Raw genomic sequence first — 13,631 nt, 5'->3', positions numbered from 1 at the left:
ACGGATTCTGCTGGCATAGAAGAAAAATAATACATGACGATGAAGACAGTAAGACCTAAAAAAGCAGAGTAGCAGAGGGAAGGAGGACATTCCTGCTTGATAAAGTTCACTTGTATCAAATGTCAGACTTAATTTAAGGAAGAAAATTTTGAGAACATTGATTTGCAGCATATAACTGTACAGAAATAAATCATAGATTGTTTCAAAGTCAGAAAAGAAGAGAATCGAAACGTTTGAGTTGTGGTGCTATAGAATCATGTAGAAAATTAGGTGGACTGATAGGGAATGAGATGTTTTCTCCCAGAATGGATAAGGGAAGATATATGCGGAAAACGTTAACAAGAAGAAGGGACAGGGAGATAGGACACCAAGAAATAACACCCATAGTAGCTGTAGGAGATGTGGAGGGTATAAACAACAAGAGAATATATCGACAGTAATACTCTCTAACACAAAATAAAGAATCGGAGAGGTGATGCACATATACAGGGAAGCAAATGATTATAGTTTTTAAAAAATGTATTATTTATTTAAGAGAAAGAGCTTCACAAATTGGGTAAACCAAAGACGGTTCGGTCCACCTCTTTGCTTGCCTGTACATTACATCACATCTACCGATTTCTGTCCTGCTCGGATGATTCCTTCGTCGTGCGAGGCATTTTTCTTTTTGTCTTATAGTGTATTTCGAAGAAATATTTGCGGATGTTGATTCTGTTACTCACAGATTACTCACAGATTCTGGATTAATGGTACTACGCCGACAGAAGTGCATAACACACGACTTTGCGGCCGAAAGCTAGAACGTGGGGGCTAGAGCCCATTACTGCCCCTTGTGGATAGCTCCCTGTAGGCGCCGCTCGGCAACACCAGTACTGGTGGAGTAGTACGAAATGCAGACGTCGTCTGCATACAGAAAAGGTGAGACCGACAGCCCTGCAGCTGTTGCTAGACCATTAATGACCAATGACCACTAAAAATAGAGAGACACTCAATACAGAGCCCTGCAGGACCCCATTCTCCTGGATGTACGGGGGGGGGGGGGGGGGGGGGGGGTGGAACTATGGGAGGCACCAACTTGGACACGGAAAGTACGAAGTGACAGGAAATTTTGGAAAAAAATCGGGAGTGGGCCTCAGACAGCCCACTCGTATTATGTGGCAAGGATATGATGTCGCCAGGTGGTGTCATACGCTTTTCGTAAATCAAAAAAGACTGCAAACATACGTTGGGGTCAGGAAAAGGCTGTTCGGATGGCTGACTCTAGGCACACAAGATTGTCAATGGTAGAGGGACTCTGGTGGAAGCCGCCCTGGCGTAGAGCCTGTAGGTAGGCCATGTGACTCCAGGACCCAAGCCAACTGTCAACACACCAAACATTACAGCAACCTAGAAAGAACGTTGGTGAGGCTTATAGTTATCCATATCAAGAGGTTTTTTACCGGGTTTGAGCTTCGGAATGATGGTGCTCTCCCACCATTGCGATGGAAAGACGACCTCGCACCAAATCCGGTTGAATCTGACGAGGAGATGTCTCTTGTAGTCAGATGAGAGATGTTTAATCATCTGACTGGATCCGATCCGGCCCAGGAGCTGTGTCGGGGCAATGTGCAAGGGCACAGAATATCTCCCACTTTGTGTAAATGGGGCGTTAAAGAATTCATTGTAGCCCGTAGGGAACGAGAGACTTTCCTTCCAGCCACCTTTTGAGAGTGTGAAAGGCTGGGGGTAATTCTCTGGCACAGAGGCTCGAGCATAGTGCTCAACAAAGTGCTCGACAATCGGGTTTGCGTCGGTAGATAACACGCCATTTATGTTAACACTGGGAACACCTGTTGGGGTCTGGTACCCGAAAACACGTTTGATCTTTGCCCAGACTTGGGAAGGTGACGTATTGCACCCAAAAGTCGAGACATATCTCTCCCAACACTACTGCTTCCATCGTTTGATAATTTGGTGAACAGGGCACAAAGCTGTTTAAAGGCTACGAGATTCTCCAAGAAAAGGTGCCGCTTATGCCACTGTAGAGCTCACCGACGCTCTTTAATTGCTTCAGCAACTTCTGACAACCACTATGGGACTGCCTTTCGCTGGTGGCACCCTAAACAGCGAGGGATTGCGTTTTCTGCCTCAGAAACGATTGTTGTAGCCACCTGCTCAACCATCACATCGATGTTGCCGTGTTGAGGAGATTCAATGGTGACAGCAGAGGTGAAATTTTCCCAGTTCATGTTGTTTAAAACCCATCTGGGCAAGAGACCATGGGCCTGACGCCAGGGCAGTGACAAGAAGATGGGGAAGTGGTCACTACCACACAGGTCGTCATGTGCTCTCCAGTGGATAGATGGGAGAAGTCCTGGGCTGCAAATTGATAAATCAGTGGCCAAGTAACTACCATGAGCCACACTGAAACGTGTGGTGGGCCCAGTATTTAAGAAGCAGAGGTCGAACTCATACAGTAAAGTTTCGACATCTCTACCTTGGCCAGTATGCATGGTGCCACCCCACAAGGGGTTATGGGCATTAAAATCTCCCAATAGTAGGAAAGGTTTAGGGAGTTGATCAATCAGTGCAGTCAATACACTCAGGGATACTGCACCATCTGGAGGAGGATACACATTGCTGACAGTTATTTCCTGCGTCGTCCTTATTCTGACTTCAAGAGGAGTTTGAAGGGGCAAAGTTTCACTACAGACTGAGTTTGGAGCATAAAAGCAAACTCCACCTGACACTCGATTGTAGTCGCTACGGTCCCTGAGTATACCTTACAGCCACAGGGTGCAGGGGTACTCATTGCCGGAACCAGCTTTCCTCGAGGGCAATGCAGAAAGCAGGTGTAAAGCTCAACAGCTGCTGTAGCTCAGACGGGCAGTGGAAAAAACCGCCACAATTCCACTGGAAGATAATGTCATCGTGAGACTGGGAAGGCATGGAACATTCAATGAGGCAGTTATAGCTCAAGGTCACCTGTTGCCACTGACGTTTTGCCTGAGCAGTCTATATCCATTGTGTCTGAGGATCCAACGAGATCTAGGTCTTCAGCATAAGCTAGAATCTCCACCTCATCCGCAGATGCAGAGCTTGTAGCTAGTGGTGCTGTGGGTGCCACCGCAATTCCCTTGGTCTTGAGGATCTCCTATTGGATTTCTCTCACTCCTCCTTCGATTTCCCTGGCTGGGAAGATTTCACTGATTCAGTCCCTGAGACTGAGGCTTAGCGTGAAGCCCTATGACCAGCTGCTTTTGGGCTCTTCAGCCACTGGTTGGTGTCATCTTTCCCACTAGCAGAAACCTGGGAAGGGGGCGACCCAAGGGATCTCTTCCTAGCGAGAGGAACGGAAGAAGACACACTACTCTGGCTCAGAAGTGAAGCCTGATATCCCCAATGGTTGGGGAGGGTGTTGCTCCTGAAGTAGGTGGTGTGGGAGCATCAGGAAAGGAAATGACCCCCACCATCAAGGGGGCAGGTGTAGTCTTTTGGTTCTGAGAGGAGACAGGAATGCGAGGAACTGATGGGGAAACAACTGTTCTCGTAGCGGTTGCATAAGAGGACGTCGTAGCCACAGGACGTAGGCGCTCAAATTCCTTCTTAGCCTCAGTGTAGGTCAGTTGGTCGGGGGTCTTATATTCAACGTTTTTCCTCTCTTTCTGTAAAATGCTGCAGTCTGGTGAGCAAGGTGAATGATGATCTCTGCAGTTGACACAGGTGGGGCACATGGTGTATTGGGATGTGATTGATGTCCACAATTACGGCATGTGATGCTGGAAGAATAGCTGGAAGACATATGGCTTAACATCCATCACCCTGACTTTCTCGGGCAATGTGTCATAATCAAAGGCCAAGATGAAAGCACCGGTGGTAACCTGATTATCTGTCAGACTCCACTAGATGTGCCAGACTAAACGAACACTTCACAGCTCTAAACTGGCGCTCAGCTCGTCGTCAGACTGCAGAAGGACGTCCCTTTGCAATATAATACCCTGTATCATATTTAAGCTGCAGAAAAGGTCTTGTGTCATGCAGAGATCTAATTTTCCCATGGAGTAACTGAAAGCTGAGTGGGCCTAGAAGGCATTGTTGTCGTGCAAAATATAATGAAATGGATGGCGACCTGATCAAAATCAGACAAGTTTACTCTTTCTTTCAACAGTTGAAGCGTGCGGTCGTACATCCCTAACATAGTGCGCTTTTTCAAACGCTGGCGCTTTACGCGCACTACTCTCGGTCTTAAGGGAGAAGCCACTTGCGGCAAATGTGGTAAGGCCATTCACGATGGAGTCGGTTGCTCATCTACTCTGGGCATCACTGTCTGGATTAGGGCATGCAGCAATATTTTCCTTGAAGACCATAAGATACAGGGGGTGACAATAACGAGGCGTATCCCGTATAGAGAGGCCGAGAAAAGCCATGAATCCTTACACTTTCACTACAGATTTCTCTTCAGCTCTTAAAAAGCCTCTTCGGGTAACTGACACTTCTATACAACCGGAGGTTGCTAGTTTCTGCACTAATAACTGCGTTTAAAAGTGAACTTGTTCAACTGCAGTTATTTCAGAGTCCATAGCCCACCTCCAGCGCCAAAGTCTGGTAAACAGTCTGCCACTGCCAACACCACTGCTATACCTTCCCACACCAAATATTAGACAAGATGCTTCCACCACAGGTGAAAACAGATCGTTTTACCGACGTCCTATTTCGATGTCATTCGTGCTAACGGTTCTACTGCATCTGCTCTTGGTATGTGATGCCTGCCCTGGGCAACCATCTCACCCCAAGACTGAACCTGCACCTGTTTCCGGCTCCCAACCACAGTGGACAGACAGATTGTAAGTGCAACCCCATGATAGACAGCTCTCGTGCTATAGTGGGACATCGGTATGATCAGGATGCATTTGGAGCGATCAAAATTTCCAGCACAGGAACATCCCCTGAGCTTTTGTTTACAAGAAACACGTTTTAGAGCATGTGAGTCCGTGCGTTCTAAGCCAAGCCCTTTTTTGCAAGGACGGAGCACTCCCTGGAAAGACGTCAGTGAGATTGACCAGGTGCAGCCAGATGGCTACGTTTGAACACCGAGGTAGGTTCCAGAATGGATGAACCACATCGCACAACCGATCCACCATACCTCTGCTTTCCCCATACGAAGTCTTCAGGTCATCTTAGAAGGCCTGGTGAACCGATGAGAGCCGCCCAGTAGTTCGAGTCAGACACACGTGTCTGTGGCGGTTTAACAGACACCCAACGACGGAAAACATCGCAGCTTTTTGACTGGCGAGAGCCGAAGCTCGACACATGACCGGGGAATGCAAGAAAACATTATGGCAAGCGTTCATGGACTCTTTGAATGGCTCCATATTTCTAACAGAGGTTTGGAGTGCCATCAGGATGATTTCTGGTAATTGCAGTCGGTTCTCTACACACAGTTGTCTGCCAACAACACCCAGAGACATCATCCAGACAATAGCAGAGCATTTTGCACTGATACTGCCACTGCCAGCCTGTATCCAGTGCTCTGTCACCATTTAGATGGTTGAATTTCAGGACCAACAATTCTCTGTCCTGTAACTGCCCGTTTTCCACATGAGAGATAGATGCAATACCGACTGAGGCTGGAGATACTGCTCCCAAACACAATTCAAGACTTCGATATGGCTGACAGGCCACTTTCCCATCTACTGAAGCGAGGAATTTTGAGAGCTCTCCTGAAGCCAGCAAAGGACCGAAAATGTCACAATAGGAGGGAAGACCTTGGCACGAATTGTTAACCGATGTCTTCTCTGGATTATAGAGACCAGGCAGCTCCTCAGCTGCTCCCAGTCTCGGTTCAGGAGATGGCGATCCGTTATCGATAAGCCTATCCTACTCGAGACGATTATAAATGAGGCTTTCCTATATAAACAACACTGTCTAGGTATGTCCTTTGACATCAAAAGGCGTAAGACAGTAGCAGGCAACATTGTATTCTAGGACCACCAATGGGGTTTTAGTGGCTACCTCCCATCATCATACGGTGCTTGTAATCACATCACTTTTTTAGATACCAAGTTGGTGCTGTGCTGTCAGATAAATTTGAGTAGAGGAACGGTATCCCCGAGGGGAATTTTTTTAAGGATTACCTTCTTTGCTAGAGCCTTCAACTGCATCATGTCTGCAGGGAGGCGTAATGTACAATGTTTATTTGTGGACGATTTTGTAATTTGTTTCCTCCTCCAACATTGCAACAGTGACTCGCCAGTTTTGACATACAGTGAAGAAGATAGAAGAGTAGGCAGCGAACAATTGTGTGTGTCTGTTCATTGTAATCGTTCATGTCAGCATATTAGTTTACTCGGCTTGCATAGGAAGGACACTATTCTATCTCGTACAGAGTGTGTGACATTTCTGGTACTTATTTTCGATTTGCTACTGTCGTGGTTACAACGCCCAAAGGGCCTAAATGCAACGGAACAAAATTCACTGAACAGCTTAAAGTACCTTAGTAGGGACAGGGAGCGTCTGCTCCAGTTTTATGGAGATTTCATTAGATAGTTGTTGGGCTGTGGGTGTACGGTATAAGGCTGAGCAAGACCTTTTTACCCGAAAGTCCTTGATGTTATCCACTACGAGGCAATCAGACGGGCTCGAGTGCTTACATTACGAGCCAAACACCCAGGTTGGTCCTCCGTACTGAGGCTGGAGAATCAACACTTTCCATGCAGCGCAAAATGCTAATGGTGCGTCAATCATTTAAGTTCCTCGCTGCTCCGAACGCACCAGCGTATAGTACTGTGCCTCGTCCACTTACGAAACATGTTTTCTCCAGTCTTCCACTAGCAAAGAGGCTTCTTGAAACCAGCGAGCAAGTTTTAGTCCCTTTGTGTGGGGCACGTACAGGTTCAAATCCAGAGTTTTAACAGACAGACACCCCAGTGACTGCAGAGTCCCAGAGGGATTTTAGATTTATTGCAGTACAGCGGTTTTAATATGATTTTCTCTGTCATCTTAAATGATCAATACAACTATGTAGCCACTTTCATGTATGGGTCAAAACAGGGGCATATCGATTGCTGGTCTGTTGTTCTCCCTGATCGTGTCCTCAAGATTTAGCTGCCACCATATCTCATTGCCTTCGATGCCGAATTATTCACGATCTGGAAGAGATGAGATGTGTTGTGCCTGCTAAATTCCTCGTTTGTTCCAATTCCCTGAGTTCCCACCATTCGCTGCGACATTTTTATCCACCCATGGCAGTAGAACCTCCAGGACGCTCTTCTTTATTTGCAAAGGCTGGGGGAGGAGATCTCTTTCTGCTGGGTGATAAGGCACAGAGGTCAAAAGGGCAGATGTAACAGCCACGTATTATTATTATTATTATTATTATTATTATTATTATTATTATCCTAGTATTAAGTGTTCAGCTTGAAGAAAGACAACTTCTCAGCCAATACCTCGTTTTTAAATGTTGACTTATGGTGACCTGTTCCTGTGAAAAAAGTTACCGTCATCTGATCTGTGAATCGTCTACATAAGGTGTAAAATATATTACACTCTGAAAACCAGCACACATGTCATAAATATAATACTAAGTTTCATTACTGGGACACGTATCTGGGTAATGTTGTTATAAATGTGCCCAATTTGAGCTATGCATGTACTCCACATTTTTATTAGATGAACAGTTGACACTGACATGTCGAAGCTAAAATCAGTATTAAGAAAATGTTCCACCAGATGTATCCATCCCATACTACAGATCTCAGGGTAAATCACTGATGCAAGAGCGCAGCTGAACTGACACGCAGTGGACGTTACTACATGGCATGTTGACATTTAGTGCTGCTAGAGGTTTGTTGTGTATTCATATCATTGCCAACTGGGAATATAATTACGTAATTTAAAAAAAGTTGTAACCGTTATACAGTCATAAAACTAAAATGTTTTCTAAAGAACAATGAAGTCAACGGTGAGTCACAAAAGACAACATCTCGTTACGACTACAACCCAAGCCGTATTCCACTATTATATCTTTGTGCAACGTCGGATACAAGAAAAGTAATCACACAGCAACATTTTTTGACAATATGCTCGCACAGCGGAAAACTGTCTGACGACGAGATTGCACAGTATAGAGCCCCATAACCTTATTCTGTAGGTGACGATGAGGCAACCCTTCATTAAACAGTTTTTTACCATAACCGTCCCCGAATCACACACGCAGTCAAATATCACAGGAGGTCATCTGGTAATTAGCCCGAGGTTTACGTACGATTTTGGTCTCTGCAACATTTAGGGGTCAAATGGTTCAAATGGCTCTGAGCAGTATGGGACTTAACATCTGCGGTCATCAGTCCCCTAGAACTGAGAACTACTTAAAACTAACTAACCTAAGGATATCACGCACGTCCATTCCCGGGGCAGGATTCGAACCCGCGACCGTAGCGGTAGCGCCGTTCCAGACTGAAGCGCCTAGAACCGCTCGGAAACACTGGCCAGCAACATTTAGGGAAAACATTAAAATCTCGAAACTAAAATAGTAATATAACAACGCTGACAAGGAAAATTCATTAAGACGCTAAGATGTTTAGATGAAATAGGCGTATAGCCATATCTAAGAGGTGTAATTACGCGGTATATTGCCAATGGATACAAGCAAGGACAAATCTACGACGTAATTACATAGAGGTCACGGCCAAAAAATGACCCATGCACGATCGAGCTTGTGAAACAAGATGACGTTCAGCTCTGTGGTAACGTGAAATGTCGAGTATAAATCTCGATCCATAGCTCATGGTTAAGTGTGACGAGACTTGTAAACCAGAAAAACCCGTAAGTGGACTACAACATTTAATGGTACATTTTTAACAATATTATCTGTGAAGGCTAATAATAGAAGCTGAAGTAAAAAAGTGACACTACACTACATCATGAAATATTTGAAAGATACCTTTAACTGTAAAATTTAACTGGTCGTCAAGGTTATTATTGCTATGTCGCTACTTATGACGACATAACTGTTAGTTCTCAAGACTATCTAGCTTTTTGCCTTTAGAGGCACTGTGAAGAATTTTCGTCTTGTGGTTGATGCTGGTAATGTTGAGCTTTGAGTGTCCTACGGGATCACCATATGGTGTGTTACACTTACCAGCCCGTACATTACGACCGCGTACCTAATAGATTTCGCAAGAATAACGGAGGCGACACGTCGTGGCTTGAAAGCAATGAGACCATGGAAGGTCGCTGGAGGGAGTTCGGACCATACCTGCACACCCGAGGCGCTCGATTCCCGAAAATTCCGGGAAGGGTGGCGATGACCTCTGACGCTACGTTTTATCATATCCTTGATGCGTTCGATCGGGTTCAGATCTGGTGAGATGGGAGGTCAGGATATCAATTTGAACTCGCCACTGTGTTCCTCGAACCACTCCATCATACTCCAGGACTTCGTGGTATGGTGCTTTATCTTGTTAAAAATGCCTTTGCCGTCTGGAAACATGATCATAATGATGGGGTGTACAGGATCTGCAACCAGTGTAGCACACACCTCGGCCGTCATGGTGTCTTACACGAGTTCGAATCGACCCATGGATGCCCAGGTGTATATTCCCCAAAGCAAAATGGAGCAGCCGCAAGCTTGCCTCAGCCTTGCAGTACAAGTGGCAAGGAGCTGTTTCCCTGGAAAACGGAGGATTTGCGACCTCCCACAAATTCAGCCGGGCTCAATTTCTGGTACGATAATAAGTTTTCTTTCATTATTTCTAGGCATTTCTTAACAAGGATGTTAGTATGTATGTTCTTAATGCCGAATGATACGCAAGTGGCGTCAAGAGAAACGACTGTGTTTTGTAAAATTAATGGAAGTTCCGAAGCTTTTTTTAAGTTGAGTGAATTTTCAAAGCCATGACTTTCCTTTAATTTCTTAATTAAAAATTTGTTCAGTTTGTAGGCCGGGGCGAATCTCCTATCTACATTCTGTCTAACACATTTGGTATGATTATTCACACTGACATAGGAGCGTCAGGCAGAAACAGCAATGCTTACCATCTTCAAATCACCTTTTCCCCAACGTCCAGTACAAAGTTGTGGTCATCTGTTTTCTTTGTAAGAACTGAATTGAATTTATTGATTGGATCCTTGGCAACGGTAGTAATATTATTTTCAGTAAAGATCAAAGTCAAGTACTGACAAGGGAACCTCCCCATCGCACCCCCCTCAGATTTAGTTATAAGTTGGCACAGTGGATAGGCCTTGAAAAACTGAACACAGATCAATCGAGAAAACAGGAAGAAGTTCTGTGGAACTATGAAAAAAATAAGAAAAATATACAAACTGAGTAGTCCATGCGCAAGATAGGCAACATCAAGGAGAATCTCAGCTCAGGAGCTCCGTGGTCGCGTGGTTAGCGTGAGCAACTGCGGAACGAGAGGACCTTGGTTCAAATCTTCCCTCGAGTGAAAGGTTTACTTTCTTTATTTTCGTAAAGTTATGATCTGTTCGTTCATTGACGTCTCTGTTCATTGTAATAAGTTCAGTGTCTGTGTTTTGCGATCGCACCGCAAAAACCGTGCGATTAGTACACGAAAGGACGTGCCTCTCCAATAGGAACCGAAAACATTTGATGGCAAGGTCATAGGTCAACCGATTCCTCCACAGGAAAATACGTCTGATATATTCTATACGACACTGGTGACGGCATGTGCGTCACATGACAGGAATATGTTGTCGACCCACCCAACTTGTACACTTGACGAATGGGTAAAAAGATTCTTCTACCTTGCCCGATTTAGCTTTTCTTGTGGATGTGATAATCACTCCCAAAAAAGTGATGAAAACATAAGAGATTGTCACATAAACTGCAACAAATGAATGCAACAGTTTCACAGTCGCACAGTTTTCCCTGTGCCCTGTCAAAACATATGTTTTTAACGTTTTCAAATTTTTCCGTTTTGGTGTAGCGTCCCCATACTACGGCGCAGTTACCTCGCATCCGACGGACGGACGGACAGATAATAATTGTCTGAAAATAAAAAAATTAAACTTCTCACTCGAGGCGTGAACTGAACCAAGGACCTCTCGCTCCGCAGCCGCTCACGCTAACCACGAGACCACGGAGCGCCTGAGCGCAGAGTCTCGGACATCTTGCCTATATTGCGCATGGACTACTCAGTTTGTATATTTTGCTTATTTTTTTCGTAGTTCCACACCACTTCTTCCTGTTTTCTCGATTGACCTGTGTTCAGTTTTTCAAGGCCTATGCAGTGTGACAACTTATAACTAAATGTGAGGGGGATGCGATTGGGAGGTTCCCTTGTGAGAAGGAAACATGTCAGTCTGGCATCTACTTTTCCTACTGTTCGTGTTTTGTGGTCATTCTACTTAAGTTCGCTCTGCATAGTTGTATTTCATTCTATTGCAACCGGGGACTTAGAAACGACGGAGAGGCTCCGTCCCCGCCGCAGCCGCAGTGCTCCACAACCCCACGACGACTACCGTTGTCCCCTCTACCCCTCCGCCGCCCCACACCGAACCCAGGATTACTGTGCGGTTCGGCCCCCGGTGGACCCCCCAGGGAACGTCTCACACAAGACGAGTGTGACCCCTATGTTCGCGTGGTAGAGTAATAGTGGTGTACGCGTACGTAGAGAACTTGTTTGCGCAGCAGTCGGTGATACAGTGTAACTGCGGCGGAATAAGGGGAACCAGCCCGCATTCGCCGAGGCAGATGGTACACCGCTTAAAAACCATCCACAGACTGGCCGGTCCACCGGATCTCAGCACAAATCCACCGGGCGGATTCGTGCCGGGGACCAGGCGCTCCTTCACGCCGGAAAGCCGAGCGTTTGTCCGCATGGCCATCTGCATAGTTACTCTAAGATGTTTTATGGTAGATACTGTTTACAGCAACTTGTCATCGATTTGATGTACAGAAGTGGATTTCTTTTGTTATTAGCAATCTCTGACATTTATTGATGTGGGGTCTGACGTTAAAATTGGGTTCCTGGCGTCGTTGACGGGGCCCTCCTGCACGGCCCTCTTGCCCACGGCGATGGACGTCAGACGACTGAGCGGACCGCGGCACAACACCGAAATGGCGGGTACCACGGAAGCAGACCGTAGAGGAAAACTAGTCTACACCAGCGCCATAGATACAGAAATCGCCCTATGTTCTTTAGATCGTAAATAAACGATAATTTTACTGCGTTTTTTAATTTTGATAAGTACCTTCACATCCACAGATTTTAATTAAGTATTTTTGGAGATCAAAGTTAATCAAAAAAATCTACTGAATACAATATGTGCAAATGGAATGTAACACATGTACCAGACGCCACCTGTCGGTAATAGTGTTATAATAAATATAAATGACGTGCATTCTGCCTACAAATTTTATGTGACACAGCATGTGAAAGTTGCTGAATTTGGACGGGTTACTCCTGTAACCGAAATATCAGATACGTTCTGGTATATTTGATGCTGATTAGATAGGATGAAAAAGATTTGTAATCGTGATGTAGTAAATTAGTACCATTATGTTACAGATCTGAAGATGGTTCTGGATGAACCATAACCGGTCATATGAATAAAAATTTTCCAATCAAGACGGATTATAGGTAACATTAATGCATACTCAGCCACAATTTATTAAGAACTACCTGCTTAAAAATGCATGAAGTACACTTTAGATTACGTAAAGGCAAATCGTGTTGGTTCGTAACATCAGCAGGCAGTAATTTTAGAAGTTGTAACCAACTGCGCGTTCGTGTTTCTCGGATATGAGGCGGTTATCTCTTGTGATCCCTTACATGTCCCAACATTTTATACGTTTCCTCAAACAGCAATACATCCGCAACAGGAATGCCTTTTACTACTGCAACTTATTTTTGCCATTAAAAAAATTTTAGACTACTGAACCACAAATAACAGAGTGATCTGATATTTAGATAATCCTTATGACATCATATGATTGACCATCGCGTGGAGGGCTTGATTTACTTAGTGACTACTTTGAATACAGCCTCGCTAAACGTAGAATCACAGTCAATCAACGGACTGTAACTGTACGATTCAGTAGCGTCTAGCCTAAATATCATATAATACCAAGTTATGCGAGCTTATTATCACTGCATGTCTAACAGCGGTAGTAATAAGTCGAGGTTGAAAACAAAACACTGCTCAAGGCGTGAGACTCACCGCACAAATCGTATTCTGTAGCAGAGCCAGACCTTCTATCTCCAGGACCGTCGGAAAGAGACTGCCGGCTCTGTCCTTGCCAAAACTAGTACGCTACATAGCGCCAGAGGTCGTTAGTAACAGCACCGGTTGAACAAGTTTTACTGAAGCAACACGCGGCTGTGACCTTTACTGTGTGAGTGGCCATCAAGGCCGGCCGAAATTCGCAACACATGAGTTTTCCGATTTTCTTGCTATTAAAAATGCGACAAGTCAAGCAAAATTCTATCAACTCGTGTATTTAGTTATGCAGTGGAGGTTCTCTTGCCCCTTAAAAGAAATTAGAAAGAAGCGCCTATCCGATCCGTGCGTTTCTTTTCCACGTAATACTTTTCGTTCGATTTCTAAGACACTAAATGGCACATGAAATTGATTTTTCTTCAATTTCATATGACTGCCTGATGTTGAAGTTAATACTGCAGGGGTTA

The 13,631-nt window shown here is 44.9% G+C and overlaps 1 protein-coding gene across 2 annotated transcripts in view; it reads right to left on the bottom strand.

The window, feature by feature from the left end:
- LOC124612312 (clavesin-1-like) overlaps positions 1–13,286 on the bottom strand; it is a 51,598-nt gene extending 38,312 nt beyond the window's left edge. For both annotated transcript variants that reach the window (XM_047140435.1, XM_047140436.1), the window contains exon 1: positions 13,165–13,286. The gene's annotated coding sequence lies outside the window, so the exon portion shown is untranslated. The remainder of the gene's footprint in view (positions 1–13,164) is intronic.
- Positions 13,287–13,631: the final 345 nt, after the last annotated feature.

Source organism: Schistocerca americana, chromosome 4 (genome assembly GCF_021461395.2).
Source record: "Schistocerca americana isolate TAMUIC-IGC-003095 chromosome 4, iqSchAmer2.1, whole genome shotgun sequence".
NCBI classification, from domain to species: Eukaryota; Metazoa; Arthropoda; class Insecta; order Orthoptera; family Acrididae; genus Schistocerca; species Schistocerca americana.
Note: the sequence above shows the minus strand (reverse complement) of the source record. Positions and strands in the feature narration are given on the sequence as shown.